The 22225-nt window shown below is 35.6% G+C and overlaps 1 pseudogene; it reads left to right on the forward strand.

The window, feature by feature from the left end:
• Positions 1 to 12920: 12920 nt before the first annotated feature.
• Positions 12921 to 17911, forward strand: LOC127545398 (ubiquitin-associated protein 1-like; annotated as a pseudogene).
• The last annotated feature ends 4314 nt before the right edge of the window (positions 17912 to 22225 follow it).

The following is a 22225-nucleotide window of genomic DNA, read 5'->3' on the forward strand; positions in this document are numbered from 1 at the left end:
ATTTTCACTCTTTTAATTATTGTTTTCTTGCATCTTATTTTGCTTTTCTTTTTTTTTCTTGTGCAGCATGATAATTGTATAAATATGTATGCATATATTGGATTTAACATATATTTCTACCATGTTTAACATATAATTAGACTACTTTCCATCTAGGGGAGGATGTAGGGAAAGGAGGGGAAAATCAGAACACACTGTTTTACAAGGGATAATGTTGAAGTATTGTCCATGCTTATGTTTTGAAAAATAAAAAGCTTTAATAAAAAAATAATAATAATGCAGACTATTCTTCTGCATACAGGAAGAATAGCAGAGTAAGGAGTGAGAATGTTGACATAATCTGTTTCCAAAAACCACTTCTAACACTTATTAGCTGAAACCTAGGACAAGTCACTTCGACACTAGATTGTAATTAATATCCCACTCATTAATACAGGTAGACAACGTGTGACTTATCACCCAGAAGAAGTAGTAGCATCAAGTTTACTGATACATATTCCTAGTAGGCAATCTGATGATATTTGCCCAGAGTCTGACTCTAAGCAACAGAATCCAGGAATATTCTGGACTGCTGCTGTAACAGCTGACCATCCTATGCTCACTATCTATGTAAATGGCCTATCATTGAAAGGGTTGATAGACAAAAACACTGAAGGGTCTTATATCTTACCCAGAGTTCTCCCACTATCTGCGGCCCTCTACACTAGGTGCTTCACAGGGCTCCTTAAAATAAATGGATCTCCACTGGCAGATTAGATCAAGGAAATTTGTACACTGACACCTCTCTAGTTGATTCAAAAAGTCCAGCTCTAAACATGACACTCTCCTGCTCAACAATCTTTGGTGGCTCCTCTTTACCTAATGAAAAACTAGATCAACTCCCTAGGCTGGTATTTGAGCACCCTCTAAAGTCTGGTCCCATACTTTAACTTTATCTCACACTATTCTTTTTATGAACATTATGCTACAAACACATAGAAAGTATAGAATGGTAGATAATGATCTAGCCTTGGAGTAAGCAATATTTAAACTGAAGCTGTTCCTCTTACACATTCTTATCAAAATCTCTAGAGCCTTATTAATAGACAGGAGAGGAGAGGAGAGAAATGAGGCTTCATTCCTATGAAGAACTTACAAATGAGATGGGACCTCTACCAATGCAAGTCATCAGCTTATACCCTTGGCTGCTGGGAGTGCTGAGAGGTTGTTAAGAGTCACACAATCAAGCGTAAGACTTAAACCAGATTTTCCTGGCTTTGTGCCTGGGTATCTGCCTCTCTGCCTGTCAAACATACATTATGTGTTCAGGAAATATTTTGTTGAACTTTATTGAAACATTGAATCTCCAAGCTAGAGCAGACTCTTTCTCTTGAGGAACATCATGCTATTCCATAGTCATACACCATGTCTTTAAGTCATGTATACTTTGATCATAAGGGGGGAACTAGAAGATGATATGGTTGATTCAAAGAATCTATCCCCTCCATTGAACACACAACTCGAGTTGTGTGCCCTACTAACAGTGAATCAATAACATTACTTCTATAAAATGAAAACTCAAACTCAAATAGAAACTAAACAGTCCCTAAGAATCCTTGTAGGGTACTTAATGACTTAGAAAACCATATGTGAACATTATCCACATCTTATTGTATTTTTATTTGTTTTGTTAAATATTTACATTTTAATTACAATTACATTTTAAGGTGGTCCTTCACAGTATCACCCAATGCAATAAAACATCTGTGATCATTTCCATTTTTTTCATTTTATACATGAGGACACTGAGACCCAGAGAGTTCAAGTAGCTTTCCCCAAGTCACACAGGTAATAAATGGTATATCCTTCATGTAAGCCAAGGTTCTCTGGTATCAGTTCAGGAGTCAAAGGAGCTGAATTCAAATACTGCCTTGGTGGCTTTGGAAAAATCATTAGGCTTCAGTTTCCTTGTGTGGTCTCTGAGGTCCCTTGCACCTCTTGATCAATTCTATGATTTCAAATCTGGTTTTGTTTGCATTGAACCATGCTGCCTTTAATTCAATATGCTCTCATTCCACTCATACAACTAAAGTTAAAGTTGGTTTCAACTAACTGCCATGTCAGCCTGTCAGCCCTTTCACCACTGGTCTTTGAGGATTCTTCTTAATAGGCTATATAAATCATTCTAAATATAAGATGAGAAATGAACAGAGCCAAACAAATAGGATCCAATAAAAGTCTACTTGACACTAACAAGGTCTACCTGAGCTTCAGATTTTTTTCTTATAATAATTTTTTTAAAATGAATCAAATGTCAAGATATGTTCCTTAATTGCCTCTGCCTTGGTACCTTCCACACATGCACTAGTGGCATCCCTCTGTAAATATACCATTCTTTTGTCTGCTCATGAGCACACATCAGCTTTTCCTTATGACACTGACTCTTAGAACCCATAAACTCTGCTTGTCATTTTAAATATTAAATATATATATATGAGCTTTGAATTTAACCTTTAATCAAAGATTACCTAGCTCAGAGATAGCCATGTACTCTCCTTTCTCTGCATCCCCCAACTGCCATGACTACCCTCTTCAAACCCTGTATCAATGAGCAGCCAGTCATAATCTCTGACCTAAGTGAATTGACCCATTAGGACATTCAGATCACACTCTGTCAATGCCTATATGCAAGGAATTGTTGTTGGATAATTTTGGTCGCTTATCATCTCCCAACTTCTTACACTAAAAGGACTGGTGAAGTGTGTTCCCTTATGTACCATGTGTATATAGAAATTATATACTGCAAGGCCTATTGGGTGCAGAAACCAATTTATAAAGAGATAGATAGATAGATAGATAGATAGATGTACAGAGAGAGAGAGAGAGAGAGAAGTCTATAGGAATAGAATAGTGTATTCATCTCATACACACACTGACTATGGGAAAGTCATTTGTCTTCTCACTGCTTTTCCCAAATGAATTGTCTAACTCTATTAACAAAACTCCAGGAAAATTCAAAACCCCCTGAGCCATCCTGTCAAAGTAAGACCAGTGATAATTACCCAAAGTCCATTTCCTGTCAATGTAGAATTTGAATATCAATGTGCAGTCCATTTCACAGTAGTCTTTTCCCTTCTCACTAGCATGGATTAACATTAATCCTTAGGTCCAGGTTCCAGTTCCCTTTCCCAAAGCCTACTTCTAATTGGGGGAAACTCACTAAACTAAACTGGTTTGGAGAGAAGATAAACCACTACCTTTGGTGCTATTTCAGTATGCTTAATTCCACTTGGGCCAAGTGGACCTGATCTATTTGTGTCATTCTCCCTAACTGCCTTCCATTTTGTGAACATTTTCCCTCAATAAATCTGAATTCCATTTTGTGAATATTTCCCCTCAATAAAACTGGATTGCTTTGGTATCTTGTAAGATGCCTCTGACACATGTTTTATGACTATGGCTAAATCATCTGTTCTCTCAATGCTTCTCTAAAGTGAGCTACTAATTTGTATATATTTAGAGAGTTTCCTCACGCCAATAAAATCACATATGTGGTGTCCTCAAAAGCCTTGTAGAAGTTATAGTGCGAGGTACTGCAGATACAAAAATGAAAATGGCACAGTCCTTGTCCTCAAGGGCCTTATAATCTACTAAATATCATAATATCTCAGATTTAATGCTGAAAAATATTTTTTAAATTTTATTTTATTTTTTTTATTTTTACTATAGCTTTTTATATACAAAACATATGCATGGGTAATTTTTCAACACTGACCTTTGCAAAAACTTCTGTTCCAACTTTTCTCCTCCTTCCCTCCACCCCCTTCCCTTGATGACAGGTAGTTTCATACATGTTAAATAATATATATATATATATTTCCCAAATAATGCTTATTTCCCAGTGTTCTGTCTCTGGGTGTAGCTAGTTCTGTTCATTACAGATCAACTGGAACTGATTCAGATCCTCATTGTTGAAGAGAGCCACGCTGGAAAGTATTTTTGAAGTCATTGGGTCCAAATGCCTCATTTGTAAAATGCCTCCATTTTATGTATGGAGGATAAAGAAGGGAGTCTTCAATAGGAGATGGGAATTAACCTGGCAGAGAGATCTTCCATGGTGAGAAGGACAAAAAAACAGTTGGGAGAAAACATTTGCACAATAGCAACATTGTTTAAAAAAAAAGAATGACTTAGAAAGACTTATGAAATGACTCCAGAAAAACCATGATGAAGCATGCCTCACACCATCAGACAAAATTCAGGTTGTAGAATGAAGCATGCATTTATATGTGTAGGAAATGTGTGGATGTGTTTTGTTTAACTATGAAAATTTTATTATATTTGTTTTAATCAGCAAAAATCTCTTTTTTCCCTTCCTACCTTAACCCTCACACACACAGTAAGAATGGAAAAAAACTAAAACACTGGCCCAAACATGCATAGTCAAGCAAAACAAATTTGCATAGCTATAAGAAATAGATGTTAAACAGATATATAGATATATACAAATATATACATACACATATTTACATGTTTTTTATATGATAGCATGTTTATATGTGTGCATGTTTCTAGTTTTCTGGAAGTCAGTTATTACACTAATTAGTTCCAAATTCTTACAAATTTGTTTGTCTTAGCCATATTGTTGTCATAAGTTTTTTTTTTTCCCATGATTTATCTAATTAGACCCCCTCTGTGACGTATGACAATAACAGGGTTCAGGGAAGACATGTATCATTTACCCATATTAGAATGTAAACTGTTTATCCTTGTTAAATCCTTTCTCATTGCATATTCATGTTTACCTTTTTATGTTTCCTTTAATTCCTATGTTTGAAGTTCAAAGTTTCTATGCAGCCTTGGTTTTTCCATCAGTAATGCTCAGAGATCCTCTATTTCATTAAGGATCTGTATTTTCCTCTGTATAATTATATTCAGTTTGTTGAGAAAGTAATTCTTGGCTTTAAAACTATATATTTTTTGCCTTCTAGAATAATATATTACGGCTCTCTGTTCCATTATAGTGATAGAGGCTAAATCATGTGTAATTCTTATTGTGACTCTTCAGTGCTTGAATTTTTTTTTTTTTTGGTTACTTGCAGTATTTTTTTTCCTTTGACCTAAACTCTGGATTTTAGCTATAGTGTTCCTCAGAATTTTTATATGGGGGTTTCTTTCTCTAGATGACTGGGTGAATTCTTTCTGTTTCTGCTTTGCCCTCTGATTCAAAGATATTTGGAGAGATTTCTTTTAACATTTCTTTAAATATGATTATCTAGGCTCTTTTAAAAATCATAGCATTCAGTTATTTCAATGATTCTTAAATTATTATCCCCTTGATCTGTATTATAAGACAATTGTTTCTGTTGCAATTTTCTTTTTTTTGGGGGGGGTCTCTCAAAGTCATTAGTTGTTACCTGGTCCAATCAAATTTTCACAGAATTTGTTATATAGGCAGGATTTTATGTCTGTGATGAAGACTGGTAATTTCCTTTCTAATTCTTTCTTCTATAGATCTTATTTTACAATTTAATATTTCTATTAATTTGTAAAACCTTGTAATTCTTTTTGAAACACTTGCTTCATCTCTTCAAAGAATTTAGTTGAATTTGTATTCAATACTTTGAAATTTTGATTGTAAGTCATTCTAGAGTCATTCTCCTCTTCTAAGTTTATACCTCGAGTGTCCTTGTCAACATAATCTCATTTTATGGTGGGATTTCTTTTTTATTCCTCACTCTCCAGCCCACTTTTTGATTTCAGACTTGATGTTCTGTGGACTTCTAGAGGAAATGTCTGAGCCAGTCATGTTGCTGCTTCCTTGGGGATATTGAGTTTGAGCTTTCCCTCCTGTCTTAGGATGAGAGCTACACAGTTCCTCTTGCTTCTGAATTTTATCTGTGCTCAATACTTAATATATGACCTATGATCACTTCTCATTCTATATCACACTATCCCTAGCTGCAAGTCCCCTCTCATTCTGAATCTATAACCCAGAACTGAGTAGTTAACAACAGTGCTGTCGATTGGTACCTATCTTTGTACTCTATACAAAATTTCTGCACTATCTGTTCAATTTGGTATCTCTTCTTGCCTAGATACACAGTCTCTCCCTGTGCCAGAAAACCCTATCCATATAGGTGGAGAGACCTTGTTTCCAGTGTCCATAATCCTCTCTGTCTCCCTTTGCTGACTTACACTGGAAAAATGACTCACAGTAATTTTTTTCCCTTGGACTTCCTGATCAAGATTCTATCTGGCACAATGTAAGAGGATGGAGAGAATAATACAGATGAATGTTTTGAGTTTCATGCAGAAAGATCTATGAAAGTACACCTACTAAAATGGTAAGTTCATCACCATTAGTCTAATCAAGTAAGGTAAAATGCTTTGCAAACATTTAAGTTCTATATAGATTTTAAATATTGTTATGATTACTCCTTACCTCCATCCATATCACTGGTTCTGATGCAATGGAATTTAATAATGACAACTAGTACAAATATAATGATCTGTCTTTTAAAGAGGGGAAACTGAATGGGTCAAGTGATGAAATCTGGGTCATATGGCAATTAAGAGATAGAACACTAACTCTTTGAAACCAAATGAAGATGGTTACTTTTGTGTTATGATTTGAGGAAGCAAGGTCACTGCCACCATTCTTGAATCAAGCACACTCCAACAAAAACAAATAAATAAACAAAAACTAAAGCATCTCCCTTATTAATGCTTCAAATTCCACTATTAGAAATTCATTCCTTTGATTATCACTTTCTCTGGGTATTATTTCTTTAAAAGCCTTGGGCTTATCACTTCTCTATTCCAGCCTCAGTTTCCTTATCTATAAAATGAGAGTATTGAACTAAAAGACTTCTAAAGATCTCATTCACCTTCAAATCTGTAAGTTTCTGATATATAAGTAGTAACGAGTTTATTTTTCAAGGTTTTCTTAGTGACAGGAAAAAATCTAGGGAACAGAAATTATTGGGTACCTAGTAGGGGAGAAAATGAAGAAAAAAGGACAAGACACAAATAGAGGTGGATATGTAAATGTTGAAAAACAACTTTTGTTTACTGATGACTAGTCTTTCTGTTTAAAATCCACACTTCTAGAATAGTGCAGACTGCAGTCAAAAATCAAGAGAAGATAGAAGTCACAGTAGCACTGTGCAGGTTGTATTTAGCAAAGTACCAGCTGACACTGAAGAAGTCAACTAAATACAAGATAGACTGTATCAAATAAGGACCTCAAGGTACCAAAGAAGGCACCCTCAAAAATCTCATTCCACTTACCCTTAGGAATCCTGACAATTCAAGCAGTTTCCCAGGGCAGAGATATTGAAGCAACTGAGATGGTCAAGGTCAGATAGGAAGCAATACATTCTCGTTCTCATCAAGAAGACCTCTGGGGTTATGATGTCTTAACTCTGCTAGCTGGCCAGCCTGAAGGAGGCAAGAGAATTATATTATTGGGAATTTTTGGCATTTCCCAAATGCCAGCTTCCTCATTCATGATACATTGCAGCCTATAAAGCGAAGATTCTGCACTGGGCAGAATCACAAGGGAAACCTCAGCTGCATAAAGGAGACAGAAAGTGAAATTCATTATGTCCTTTCATGCGTGGCTGAAGGGAGGGCTGAGTGACTTGAAAGAATTGATAGATTGGGACAAGAGTGTTACAGGGTAAAAAGCATTGGAGGCATGAGACCCAGATTCTAGTATCTCTCTGATGCTTGACTGTGTGTGGTCAGGACATTTAACTCTACAGGTTCCATTTTCCTCAACTATGCAAAGAGGGGATAGTTTTAGAAGACTCTGAGATCTCTTCTAGTTTCAGACCTATGAACCTATGATCAGTTACTCAATTAAATTTGATCTTGATCAAATTTCTTCAAGTCTTGATCAAAAATGCCTTCTTCTCTGATTTAGCTGACCTCCTCTAGACTTAGCCATGTACTAAGTCTAATAGTATTTACTAGACTAGGGGTTCTTAATTTAGGGTTCATGGACTATATGGATTTTTATGTGATTCATAAATTTAGATGAGAAAAATTATACTTTTATTTTTACTATTTTCTAACTGAAGTTTAGTATTTCCTTTGTGAATATAAGCAACAAACTTTATTTTGAGAAAAGGTCCATAGGCTTCATCAAAAGTCTGCTAAAGGGATCCATGATACTAAGAAGTTTTGAGAATCTCTGTACTAGGTTCTGTCTTGCTTAGATGAACTCCCAATTCTAGATGCTCCTAGCCAATCCTATTCCCTTGCCACCCAAAACCTCGCATAAGTTCTGTCTTTTATAATAGAGGAAAGATCCATCTAAATAAATTAAGTGTTGGGGACACATTATTTTTTTTTACTTTATGGAATAAAATATGCATTTCCATAACATAATATAATAAAAAAGATAATAGCACATGAACCTGCATATCTGTCATGTACAACTTGCTATTTCTTTCAAATATACAACAAAGTTATTGTGTAAAATGTATTTTTTTTCTTTTTTCTCTTCTTTTTCCCCATTCTAGATATGGTCACCATTAGACACAAATAGATACACACAATATATCCAAAGTATTCTATGCACACTTTTATTCTTTGGATGCAGATAGAATCTTTATGTCCTTTATTGACAGAATCAAATGGCAGAATTGATAGAGGACAGGCCTTAAAGTGAGACAGGACCAGGTTCAAATCTGCATCTCATACCATTGAACAACTCAATAAGCATTTATTAAGTGCTTTCTGGGTACCAAGCACTGTGCTAAATGCTGGAGTGACCCCTGGGTAAATAACTTCTCAATGTCCTGGGTAACTCTTTTGAAATTATAAGGAAAAGGATAAGAATAGGGATTAGACATCTGATCTTGTAGGTTTGGGAAAAGACCAGTTAAGGGAACTTTACCTACCAATTCCATTTGGAATCTTCACTGCAGATTACATACTCTTAGTATTGCTTAAAGCCACTGAGATTGAGGGGGGAAAAAATCATTGCTGATGAGCAGTGGCAGAGAAAATTTCCTCTCCTTTACGGTGATGAAATCATAGCTATGATTATACTGTATGCAGAGTAGGTATCAATCTGCATTGGTAGAGGAAGTTACCTCCCTAAGAGTTCTGAACCCTTCACTCATAAGTCCATTCCAAAAAAAAAAAAAAAATTGTATGTATTTATGAATATGTGGATATCTATGTATTGTGTATACATATATAGAGAAAGTATATGTATGGATAGAGATATGGATGCACATACTTCTTTAGAGATATAAGATATGTGATTTAAATAGCATAAAGGAATGCCCAGTGAGGAAAGTCTATCATCCAATCACTTGCACGCCAGGCACACACACACACACACACACAGAGTCTCTTTCTGTCTTTTGTCTCTGTCTCTGCCTCTGTCTTTGTCTCTGTGTTTATGTCTGTCTCTCTCTCTCTGTGTGTCTCTCTGTCTCTCTTCTCTCTCTCTCTCTTTCACACATATGCTCACTATGCATTATGTGTATATATAAAATTTTAGTCATGAAACCATAGATCAACTTCAGATATGGACCTGTTCTACAACACATCTGTGTGTAATTATGTGTGTGGACTAGATAAAAAGACGTTTCTAAATCATCTGACTTTCATTATCATCAATGCCCACCCTAAAGGTATCTCAGACTTGTCTATTTTGGCTCCTGAATAAAAAACACCCAAGGATCAGGTAAAGTCCAGTAACTAGTCTTTGGGAAGTCAATTTCCATGTTTACATGGTTCTGACCTCACAAAACTAAAGGTAGGTTTATGTGACCAATTTAGACGTTATACCTCAAAGTGTCAGTTAAAGAAGATGTGAGCAAAGGGTCACGAAGTGCTCATTGCAGAAAGGCCTTAATTAGATGATGTGAATCAAAATTGCCTTACTAAAAAAAGTAATACATTAACTAAAAATGGACCAAGATCCTCATTAAAGGCTTGATCCTGCCTCTTCTGATTCCCTAAAAAGGAGAATATTAAGGGAAAAAATTTTTAAGTAAGAAACAAACATTTTCCACCTAAAGCTAAAAAGAAAAAAAAAGGCATATAAAAAAATAGCCTTTGGGCATTTTCATGTTTTTTTTTTTTCCTCTGACAAGTTTCCTACTCTAACTCATCTGATAATAAATGAAAGGGAAACACAACATAGCATTCTCACTTTTTCTGTTATTAACTTGCATTTTGTTTTTGTTTTTTTCTCAGTTTTTCTTTTTCTTCCTTCTTGATCTGATTTTTCTTGTGCAACCAGATAACTGCATAAATATGTACACACATATTGGATCTGGCATGTATTTCAACATATTTAACATGTATTGGACTACCTGACAGATAGGAGAGGAGGTGGGGGGGGGGGGAAGAAGGGGGAAATTTGCAACAAAAGGTTATGCAAGGATCAATGTTGGAAAAATTTCCCATGCATATGCTCTGTAAATAAAAAGCTTTAATTAAAAAAATATGAAAGTGAAGGTGAAGAGATGGGGAAGACTTCAAGAAGGAATGGAAAGGAATTACCATTAACTCAGTAGTCCTCACTCTACTTAAATAACATCTATATCTGCTCTAACCACTAAGAACTTTGATTATAATTTACTTCAAGTATTCTGTTTTTCTAAATAAGGCGAATTTAATTCATTATCTCCCTGTCAGCATCAATAGAATGAAAACTAGTCATTGTTATCAATTTAACTGTGTTCTGGATATAATCTGGAAAGCAGAATAAGTCACTAGAAAAATTACCTTATCTATCCAACACCAATGCTGAAGATCACATTTGAGTCAATCTTTCACACCTCAATTTTTTGCTAAGGTATCTCCCTTGCACAAGCTACATTCGCCTCCCTGCCCTTCATTCTTCTGTTGGCAAATGAATCCAACTCTACAATGAAATCCCTTGCATCCCTGTTATTCCTGAAGATGATGTTGAGACAAATGCCAAATTAGAGTTACTTCCAATATCTATCTCCTCTATTCTTATTCACATAATGCCTCTGAGACCTGGAGAAAATCTAGAAATTGTGCTAATTAAGTCTATTGAAAATTTATATTACATAATCTAAAGAGGACCTTCACTGTAGCAGGCAATGTTTTATTCTTATTCTCCAGCATTTCCTAGTTTTCCAGTATTCCATGTCATTCCCTCCCTTACTTTCTCAGCTAATGATTTTATCTATTCTACACAAAAATAACTAAGGGTGCTAAGCATTCCTTCTTCTCCCTTCTTCCCTAGTTCAAATTATATATATATATATATATTCTCCTATTATCTCTTCTTTCATCCCTAAATCACATGGCGAGGTAGCTCTTCTCTTTGCCCATTGATATATTCCCTTGATCCTATCCTAACACATCTTTCTCCAATTTTCATTCAATTCTCTTGCTAATATTCAACTTCTTTTGGTTCTTTACCCAATGCCTGCAAACGTGTCCATTTCTCTTCCAACCTTAAAAAATCTTAACTTAATCCAGCCTTCTCTTCTAGCTATTATCATGCATCTCTCCTCCTCTGGCTAGAATCATTGAGGAAGCTACCCACAATAGTAGCCCCTATTTCCTTTCTTCTAACTAAAACCTGTATAGTCTGACATTATTCAACAAAAATTGCACTCTCTATCTCTGTCTCTGTCTGTGTCTCTGTCTCTGTCTCTGTCTCTGTCTCTCTTTTTTTCCTCCCTCTTTCCTTCTTCCTCCCCACCTCTTTACCAGTGATCTCCTAATTACCATATCAAATATCCTTTTCTCAGCATATCCTTTTTTATCCTTTTACAATCTGTGATACTGATCATCTACTCCTAGATATTTTCTGCTCATTTTCATGCTACCTCTCTGATAGCTTACCTTGATTACATTTACTGAATTTTCCTCCAGATCATGCCCACTAACTGAATGTCCCCTAAAGGTATGTTTTAGTCCCATTTCTCTTTTTAGTTCTATAGCAGGGATCAGCAAACTTCAGTCTATAAGCTAAATTTTATCTGTCACCTTTTTTTTGTATGGCCCATGAGCTAAGAATAGTTTTTATTATTTTTAAAATGTGGGCTCAACATTTTTCATGAGTTTGTAAGCATAATTCATATCATATTACTTTGCTTCTCAATGGATAGGGGAGGGGCTGGAAAGAAGGAAATAATTTGGAACTCAAAATAAAAGAACATGAATGTCAAAAATTCATTTTAAATGTGTGCTAGATTTGGTTTATGGATCATAATTGGTTGTTTCTTACCCTCTACTATTTTACTTGGATATCTCTTTATTTCACATGAGCTCAATTATCTCTATGCAGATGATATCCAGCCCTTGTTTTTCTCTTGAACTTTAGTCCCCATTTTAATTGCCTTTTGGACATTTTCAATTGAATGTCTCATGTATCTCAAATTCAACATGTCCAAAATAGAAATCATTATCTTCCCCCCAAAAAAAATCTTTCTTTTTTTCAATTTCCCTGTTATTGTTGAGGGTACCACGACCAGTAAACCAGGCTTACAACATTAGTGACATCCTTGACCTCTTCCTCACACTCACCTCACATATCTAATCTATTGTCAGGTCTTGTCATTTCTACCTTCACACCTCTCACATATACATTCTCTTCTCTCTGTCACATAATTACCATCTCAGTGAAGGCTCTCATCTCCCAATGCCTAGACTATTGCATTAGTCTTCTGGTTGGTCCCATGCCCTCAAATTTCTTCTCACACTAATTCCCTCTCCATTCAGGTACCAATGTTTGTTTAAAAGACAAGTCTGACCTGACACCCCTATATTCTATACTTAATAAACTCCAGGGGCTTATAATTTTAAGGACCAAATATAAAATCCTTGCTTTGATTTTTAAAGATCTTCATGGCCTATGGAGAGCAGAACTGGAAGTGGTTTTGCTCACTTTCCCTAGAGGTTGTAAATTCTGTACAGACTAGACTCATATGGCAGATGGACAGAGGGCACTGAGACCTTTCAAGACTCTTTACTTGGGGACTTTCAGTTATTTTGATAATGTCACATTTAAGATAGGAGACAAATTTATGTTTTTTCCTTTTTTTATTAAATTTTTTTATTGACAAAACACACGCATGGATAATTTTTCAACATTGAGCCTTGAAAAACCTTCCAAATTTTCCCCTCCTTCCCCCTATCCCCTCCCCCAGCTGGCAAGTAATCCAATACATGTTAAATATGTTAAAAATATATGTTAAATCCAATATATGTATATATATTTATAAAGTTATCTTGCTGCACAAGAAAAATTATATCAAAAAGAAAGAAAAAACTGAGAAAGAAAACAAAATACAATCAAAGAACAACAGAGAGAGTGAAAATTGCTATGTTGTGGTTCACACTCAGTTCCCATAGTCCTCTCTCTGGGTTTAGATGGCTCTCTTCATCACTGAACAAGTGGCACTGGTTTGAAGCATCTCATTATTGAAGAGAGCCATGTCCATCAGAATTGATCTTTGCATAGTCTTGTTGTTGCCTTGTATAATGATCTGATTCTCCTAATTTCACTTAGCATCAGTTCATGTAAGTTTCTCCAAGCCTCTCTGAAATCATCCTCATGGTCATTTCTTACAGAACAATAATATTCTATAACATTCATATACCATAATTTATTCAGCCATTCTCCAATTGATGGGCATCCACTCAGTTTCCAGTTTCTTGCTTCACAAAGAGGGCTGCCACAAACATTTTTGCACATATGGATCCCTTTCCCTCCTTTAAGATCTCTTTGGGATATATTCCCAGTAGAAACACTGCTGGATCAAAGGGTATGCACAGTTTGATAACTTTTTGAGCATAGTTCCAAATTGCTCTCCAGAATGGTTGCATCTGTTCACAGTTCCACTAACAATGTAACCCAATTTTCCCACATCCCCTCCAACATTGGTCATTATCATTTCTGTCATCTTAACCAATCTGAAAGGTGTGTAGTGGTATCTTCAGTATCTTTTCATATGACTACAAATAGTTTCAATTTCTTCATTTGAAAATTGTCTGTTCATTTCCTTTGACCATTTATCAATTGGAGAATGGTTTGAATTATTATAAATTTGAGTCAATTCTCTATATATTTTAGAAATGAGGAGGCAGTTAAGTGGCACAGTTGATAAAGCACCAGCCCTGAAGTCAGAAAGACCCTGAATTCAAATCTGACCTCAGACATTAAACACTTCCTAGCGGTGTGACCCTGGAAAAGTTGCTTAACATCAATTACCTCAGCAAAAAAAAAAAAAAAAAAAAAAAAGGTCTTTTTCAGAACCTTTGAATGTAAAAATATTTTCCCAGTTTATTGTTTCCCTTCTAATTTTTTCTGCATTAGTTCTGTTTGTACAAAAACTTTTCAACTTAATATAATCAAAATTATCTATTTTGTGATCATTAATGATCTCCAGTTCTTCTTTGATTGCAAATTCCTTCCTCCTCCACATATCTGAGAGGTAAACTATCCTATGTTCTTCTAATTTGTTTATAATATCATTTACATCATGAACCCGTTTATCTTGGTATATGGTGCTTTAGGTGTGGGTCAATGCCTAGTTTCTGCCATATTAGTTTCCAATTTTCCCAGAAGTTTTTGTCAAATAGTGAATTCTTATCCCAAAAGCTGGGGTCTTTGGGTCTGTCAAATACTAGATTGTTATAGTCATTTACTATTTTATTCTGTGAACCTAACCTATCCCACTGATCAACTGCTCTATTTCTTACTCGGTACCAAATGATTTTGATAACCACTGATTTATAATATAGTTTTAGATCTGGTACAGCTAGACCACCTTCATTTGCTTTCTTTTCATTAGTTCTCTTGAAATTATTTTAGGAGGTATTCAGTGAATTTTTTCAATGGTTATTTTACCTTCTGATTCTATGACATCCAGGCAGTTCTCTTATGATTTCCTGAAAAATAATGTCTAGACTCTTTTTTTCATCATAATTTTCAGGAAATTCAATAATCCTTAAATTGTCTCTCCTAGATCTATTTTCCAGATAAGTTGTTTTGCCAATTATGTTTTTCCTATTTTTCTTCTTTTTTTTTTTGTTTTTGTTTTGCTTGATTGATTCTTGTAGTTTTATTGAATCATGCATTTCCCTTTGTTCAGTTCTCAATTTTAGTGAATTATTTTCTTCATTTACTTTTTTATTTCTTTTTGTATTTGTCCAATTGAATTTTTTAATGAGTTGTTTTGTTCTATGGAATTTTTTTTTTCCATTTCACAAATTCTGTTTTTAAGGAGTTATTTTCTTTTTCTGTTTCACAAATTCTGTTTTTCTGGGAGTTGTTTTCTTTTTCCATTTTATCAAATCTATCCTTTAATGAGTTATATGCCTTTTCAAACCCTCTTGAAAAGTTTTCATTTCCCTTCCCCATTTTTCTTCTAGATCTCTTTTAAGATCCTTTTTAATTTCTTCTAGGAGAGCCTTATGTGTGATGGAGACCAGGTTATATCACCCTTTGGGGCTTCATCTGGAATCGATCTGCTTTTAGTTTTCTCAGGGTTTGAAATCTATTCTTCCCTTTCATTGTAGAGAGCCAGAACTCTGGAAAGGTATACTTAAAGATACTTATAGCAGGGTGTTTACTCAGTGTGATTGATGGGATAATGATTTTCTAGTTAAACATGTACTTAGTGTGATGTAATGATGTAGTCACTCTAGTTAGCATATACTTAGTGTTATATGGTGATGTAATGGTTCAATAATTGGCATATGCTCAAGTGTGTTATAGTGATATAATCGTACTGAGATATTTAAGGGCTGAGAGCACTGGGAACTCAGAGAATCAGCCACAGACACAGAGAAGGCTCCAAACTCCAGACTCCAGACTCCATCTTTGACCATCCTTGTGGTGGCTCTCCTGACTTCATCACTTCTCCACCTAAAACCAAAGCTCATCCAGGGATCCTCTAGAAAGCTAGTCTGGACATTACATATCACCATAAAAACTCTCTATTGCCAGAGTTTTCTTTGCTTTTTTACTCATTTTTTTTTTAAGTTAAGGTCTGTTTTTAGGGTAGGAGAGGTTTTCTAAGCTTCCTCTACAAGCAGCAGTGGCTTTCTTTACAAGCAGCACTGACTGCATTGAGCCTGTGCTGACTCACTCCCGGTGCTGGGTAGGTATGGCCAGGTCCCATGAGATTCTGGAATTTCAGGGTTCATTCTTTACTTTTGTGTTTGGGTTGAATGTTTTATAACTTCTCTGCTGATCTACTGGCTTGCAACTATGACAGAGTAGCCAACACTGCTGCTGTAGATTCCTCCTTGTAGATTCTCTGCCACACAGAGTCTACATCATCCCGTGGAGTCTGCACTATCCCAGGACTCTGTGTTGTCTTGTGCTTGGCCACCTCCCTCCATTTCTGATTGAAACAGACCTTTCCGGTAGTTTTTGAAATTATCTTCTGTTGGTAATTTGTTGCACTCCCAATATTCATGGATTCTACTGGTCCAGAGCTAATTCAGAGTCTGGATTTGCTAATTGGTCTGAGAATTGTAGGAGAAGGTCAGAAAGAAATGTGTGTCCTGTCTGCCATCCTGGCTCACCCTCAGAAGTCCCCAGGAAACAAATTTAAAACACCACCTAATGTTGGTTTGCCCATTGGATTCTCCTTGCCTGATTATTTACAAGCTGTCAAGGAAACATAATATGACTTCTCCTTGGAGACGAGAATGGGCAGAAGACAAAAAGAAAATCCATAAAATCTCAATGAGAAGCTAGCTGAGTGAAAAACCTGAAGAAGCAAAATTGAAAGTGAATTCCAAAAGTGGCCAAGAGATTAACAGCAAAGTGGGTTTCTCAAAGATACACTGCCTGATAATATGACTTCCCATCAATCCCATTCTTGCTAGCTTACAACACAATATTCTTATCCCTACCCATGTCAGTAGCAATACTATACATAAAAGGTTCTCAACCTGTCCCATGCAAAGGCAGACTTCAACCCCACTGATTTTGAATGTGAAGATGATATTTGGCAATGTTGAATTTAAAAATGTTATTAAGAAACAAGAACTGAGAAACATTCCTGTTGGTAAACCTGGATCTAGTATGGTCCAAATTTTTGACACTCACTTGTCCAAAGGAGGCTGTGGTTCTGCATTATAAGACCTGGAAGTCTTGCCATAGCTAGAATGAGTTGCACTAGATTTCAAGCCTCTTTATCACAGTTAAGTAACTGTAAAAAGATGTTACTTTCTTCCAAAGGGTCCCTTCCTGTCACTGCTATAAGCAATATCAAGTCTCTTCCCTTCCCCAAACTTGACTCAACGGAAGACAGAAAAATATGCAAGCACTTTTCACAGTACTACCTGTCTTCTCAATGGCACTTCCTTGAATTTCTTAAGCCTTACTTCCAAAACAATGTTAATGAGCTCATTGGGGGGTAGGATATTCAGCTTTAAATTTGGACAGTGGCAAGGAGATGCAAGCACTATACCCTCATCCCAGATGCCTTACTTGTCTGTTTTGTCAGCATGTACAGAAAAGTAATGATCTCCAAACACAACATTGACAGTCATGCCTCATGATATCAGGAAGTCACAAGTTGCCCAACATCTCCAGTTGTCTCCAGCATTCAAGTACAACCTACAAGTATTGACCTACAGTAAGCCGCAATATGTGGAGACATTGGTCAACATGAACTGTTCATGTAATTGTATCTTAAAAGTCATAATGAAGAAAGGAGAAAATTTAGAGCAAACTCTCGATTATTTGTATATGGTCAATTCTGTGATCTAATTCTGGTAGATGATGCTTTGGAAATGTACCATTATTCAGAAGAAAAAACAACTGATGTCTTCAGTTAATGAGAAAATATAAGGAAATGGACTTTGAATTGAAATATATTAAGATATTTTTTAATTATACAACAATAACCAAGTCAACAGATTGGAAGACCTCATGGCTCAAGCAAAAGCTAGCTGAGAACAGGCTCACCTGCCCACCTCCATCCTGCCACAGAACATCTCTCTTTTATGAAGCCCCAAGTATTCCCATCAGTCCCTGAAGGTTCCCTCCCACAAAAATAACTTCACATTCTCCTTAAGAAGAAGAGAAAATGTTTTGGATTTATTGTTCTTGCTACTGTGGGAAAGGAAGAAACAGGAAGGGGTACTTCCGTATCTTATGGAGAATTATTGCTACATATTGATGTGCATTAGAGTTTGATCCTCATGGAAATGGGAAAAACAGGAGAAATGTTGGGACTTCATAAATTTTAGTTGTATTTTGAGAAGTGCTCTTCCTAGCATTCTGGTGTTTCTTTGGAGACAGAGACAGAGACAGAGACAGAGACACAGAGACAGAGACGGAGAAGGAGACAGAGAGACAGAGGGAAATAGAGAGGAAGAGAGAGAAAAACATATATACATATATAAGACCAAACTTATTTGGTAAGTTCTCACTCTTGCCATAAGCAGGAGATGTTTTTCTGGAGAGAAGAGACTTTGAAGTTATCAGTGCTGCTTTGAATGCCATGTATTCTGCCAAGACTGTTAGAATGGCTGAAGTGAAATCCTTGTCTAGTAAAATGAAAAAAAAAGTTTTTAGGGTATTTATTTTATTTTATTGTCCTCAAAAATGAATCCATATTTGAATCTGTTTTACTGTATCTCTGGTTCCTAAAATTTTAAAGGTATGAACAATATCACTGAATTTTAGTTCTGTATTCTCATCCTTTTACTAGGCAGCCATATGTTTGCTTACTACACTAGTCTTGATCAAATTCTGGATCTTGTTGGAGCAGGGCATCTAACTTCAGCCTTTGATTACTTTCTCCAAGATAAAAGTCTCCAATAGAAAACTGTTCAATTGACGCTTTGATATTCAGTGTGAAACAAGAAGCTTTTTGCAAGTACTTTCAAATGTGGTGGGAGAATGAGCATACAATCTACTAGCCAAGCCTTAATTCACATTTTTTTTAGTTTTACTTTCCATAGTTTTCATTCTTGGGGAATAATCTCATTGCTTTAGAACCCATCTTCTTAAACTATGGTTGGCAGTCCTATATGGGGTTTCATATCTGAATGTGGATGTTACAAAATGATGATTTGTTATCAGTAAATGTTTGGTTTGTATGCCTATTTTATAAACCCTATATATCTGGGGTTGTGTAAAAATTGCTCAGGTTAAAAAGGGTCTTTAGTGGAAAAAATTTAAGAAGCCCTGATTTAGAATAACATATTTGGTAACATCTAGTAATTAAAACCTGTTTCTTTGGTTTGTTTTGTGTTGTTAGGCTTCAAATTAAAAAAAAAAAAAAACAATCTTGATGAATCTAAATTAATTTGCTATTTTGATTTTTCAGAAACTTAATAAAAGTTTAAAATGTTTAAAAAATTGACTTTCACAACTTACCTTTCCCATTCTTCTTATACTTTACTTCTTCCTTGCATTTTATGATCTGGTAACACTGCCTTTTTTGCTATTCCTCACACATTTCACTCCATCTCCAAAAACTGTGCCTTTTCAATGACTGACCCCTATGCTTAAGGTACTCTCCTTCCTCACCCCTATCTCTGCTACCCTTTAAGATTCAACTTAAATTCTATCTTCTTCAGGACTTTCCCAGTACTCCAAATGAGTGCCTTTCCTACTGAAATTATTTTTTTCATTTATGCTGTATATTTGATCTAAATACGTAGTTACTTTTATTTCTATTTTCTATTTCTATCCTCTATAATCTATGAACTTGTTGAGAACATTGTATCTTTATCTGGTAGCACAGTAGTTAGCACTTTAAGAAATACTTGTTGACTGAATCCCTTCCAAAACTTCTCTGTACCCCTAAGGTATAGTTTGTCTCCAGCTCTTCTTCTATCACTATCAACCTCTGTCACCAGTTTCTGTTCCTTGTCAGTTCTCACATCCTTCAATGCTCTGCTAGAGCTTTCAATCCCAGCAGGCGATGGTCATATCACTGCAGAGCTGTCACTTTTCATTTTGTCTCACTATTCTCTGAAGCCTGCTGCTCAGAGCTCACTCTACTTGCTATTCTCTGCAGTTTAGTTCTCCTCCAACAGTTGGCACTCATCATCTCTCTGCTTTCTTGATCCTCAACACTCTCAATAGTTTAGCACATCATTTCATAATGACCAACTCAAATATGGCCTAGGAACTTACTAGCTGTGTGACACTGAGCAAATCACTTGACTTTTGTCTCAATTTCTTCATCTGTAAAATGAGATAATTAAAAAAAATAGCACCTATTTCCTATGCTTGCATGTGGATAAAATAATATTTGCAAAGTACCTTGAAAACTAAGTGCTAGACTAATATTAGCTATTGTTATTCTTGTGGCATCTTCATAGTCTCAAAACTCACACAGTAGAATTTGATATTAAGTAAAGGAAATCTTTGTTTCTAATTTAATCCTTGTTTATGGTGTCACCAACACTTGTCTTCTTATTTCTTCCAGTATTCCAGGACCTCTCACTAGAACAAAGGTGTCCCAATTGTCCTTCCTCAATCATTTTCCTTTGAGCAGCTGGACCACATTATTCAAGATGTGGGACTGTTTCCAGAAAAAGAATAAAAATTGCACTAATTTCTTACAATAGGGTATCCAATCATCAGGATAAGGGATTTATCCTGCCTACTACACTAGTGTTTACATTCAAAAGGTAAAATGGATTATTCCAAAGATTCAGCCAGCTTATTTAGAAGCTAAGATTCTGCAACTGAAGGTGTCAGAGAAACTCTGTATTTAAAATGAAGGAACTAGTTTATAGCAATATACTCGAAGAAATATAGAATACATCTACTATTTCTTCTTTAAAAGGAGTCAACCAGAATATTTCATCTTGATTTAAGGAAATGGAGTAAATCCAGTCAGGCATATTGAAACAAAATAAAATTAGGAGGTAGTATAGAGGAAAGGGAAGAATCATTAGCATAGTTTCCTTTAGTCATAACAATACAATCAAATTTTAAAAAAATTCTAATAGCATAAGAAGCTTTCATCAGGCTGTAAGCAATGCATAATTTCTGCCTAAATCTGGTAGACAACAACATTGAAAAAATCTCAACTTGATTCTGGTTTTTGTTGAATTCAATAGAAACCCATTGGAATGTTTAATAGGGAAAACATTGCATTTGTGACAGCTATTGATTTTAGTGTGGCTCTTGGTGAAATATCCTACATGTAGAACAAGAAATCAATTGATCAACAAAAAAAATGTATTTGCAGTATATACTGCACAAGATGACAATACAATCAGATGTAGTAGATGGCAACATCCCTGATAGTCCTCATCCAGCTCTTATTGGAAGATACCCATTGATGAAGAACTTGCTGATATACCACATTCCATTCTTATATAGCACTAAATCATTTGAAACTTTCCAGTATTTTGAACCTTAACTTCTTTACTTATAGCTTTTAGCCCTTGTTCCTAATTCTGTCCTCTAGTATAAAGTTAGTTGGTTATTATCCATTCTCAAAAAAGACCAAAATGGCATCACTATGTTTGAGTCAAGGTACAGCATACCTGACTATGGCTGATCAGACCAATAGAAGATCAGAACACAGCTCAGATACAAATAGTCTATGTGTGAACATTTGGAGTAGAAAAGTCCTAAATTTGCATATCTCACATTGCTTTTGAGGTCCTACTCTTCTGCTTTGCTCATAGATCACAGCATCTTCTTTGATTCAGGCAAGCCATGATGGGAGGTCCTTCACCAGTCTCTCCCATGTCACACAACTGTAGAATCAGAGAGCCCTTTAGAATGTCCTTGTATTGCTTCTTCTGATCACCATTTGGGCACCTGTCTTATATGAGTTCTTGACAAAGTAATCTTTTAGGCAAACTTGCATTTGACAATCAAACATTGTGATCATCCTACTATAGTTGCATTCTCTGCAACAGAGTTTGAATTCTTGGCAGTTCAGTTCAAGAAAGGATTTCCATGTATGATACCTTATCTTGCCAAGTGATCTTCCAAATCTACCTAAAATCATTCAATGGAAGAGACTCAATTTCCTGGTGTGGTACTGGCATACTGTCCAGTTTTCACAGGCATACAACAATGATAACAACACAACGGTTTGTAGACCTTCAGTTTGGTAGTCAGTCTAATAACTCTTCTCCTCACACAGTTTTTGGAGCCTCACAATCACTGAGCTAGCTCTGGAAATGTGCACGTCAACATCATCATCTATATGTACATCCCTGGAAAATATACTGCCAAGGAAAGTGAACTTATCTACAGAATCCAAATTTTCTCCATTTCTTGTAA

The sequence above is a fragment of the Antechinus flavipes genome, chromosome 1, assembly GCF_016432865.1.
Source record: "Antechinus flavipes isolate AdamAnt ecotype Samford, QLD, Australia chromosome 1, AdamAnt_v2, whole genome shotgun sequence".
Classification (NCBI taxonomy): Eukaryota; Metazoa; Chordata; class Mammalia; order Dasyuromorphia; family Dasyuridae; genus Antechinus; species Antechinus flavipes.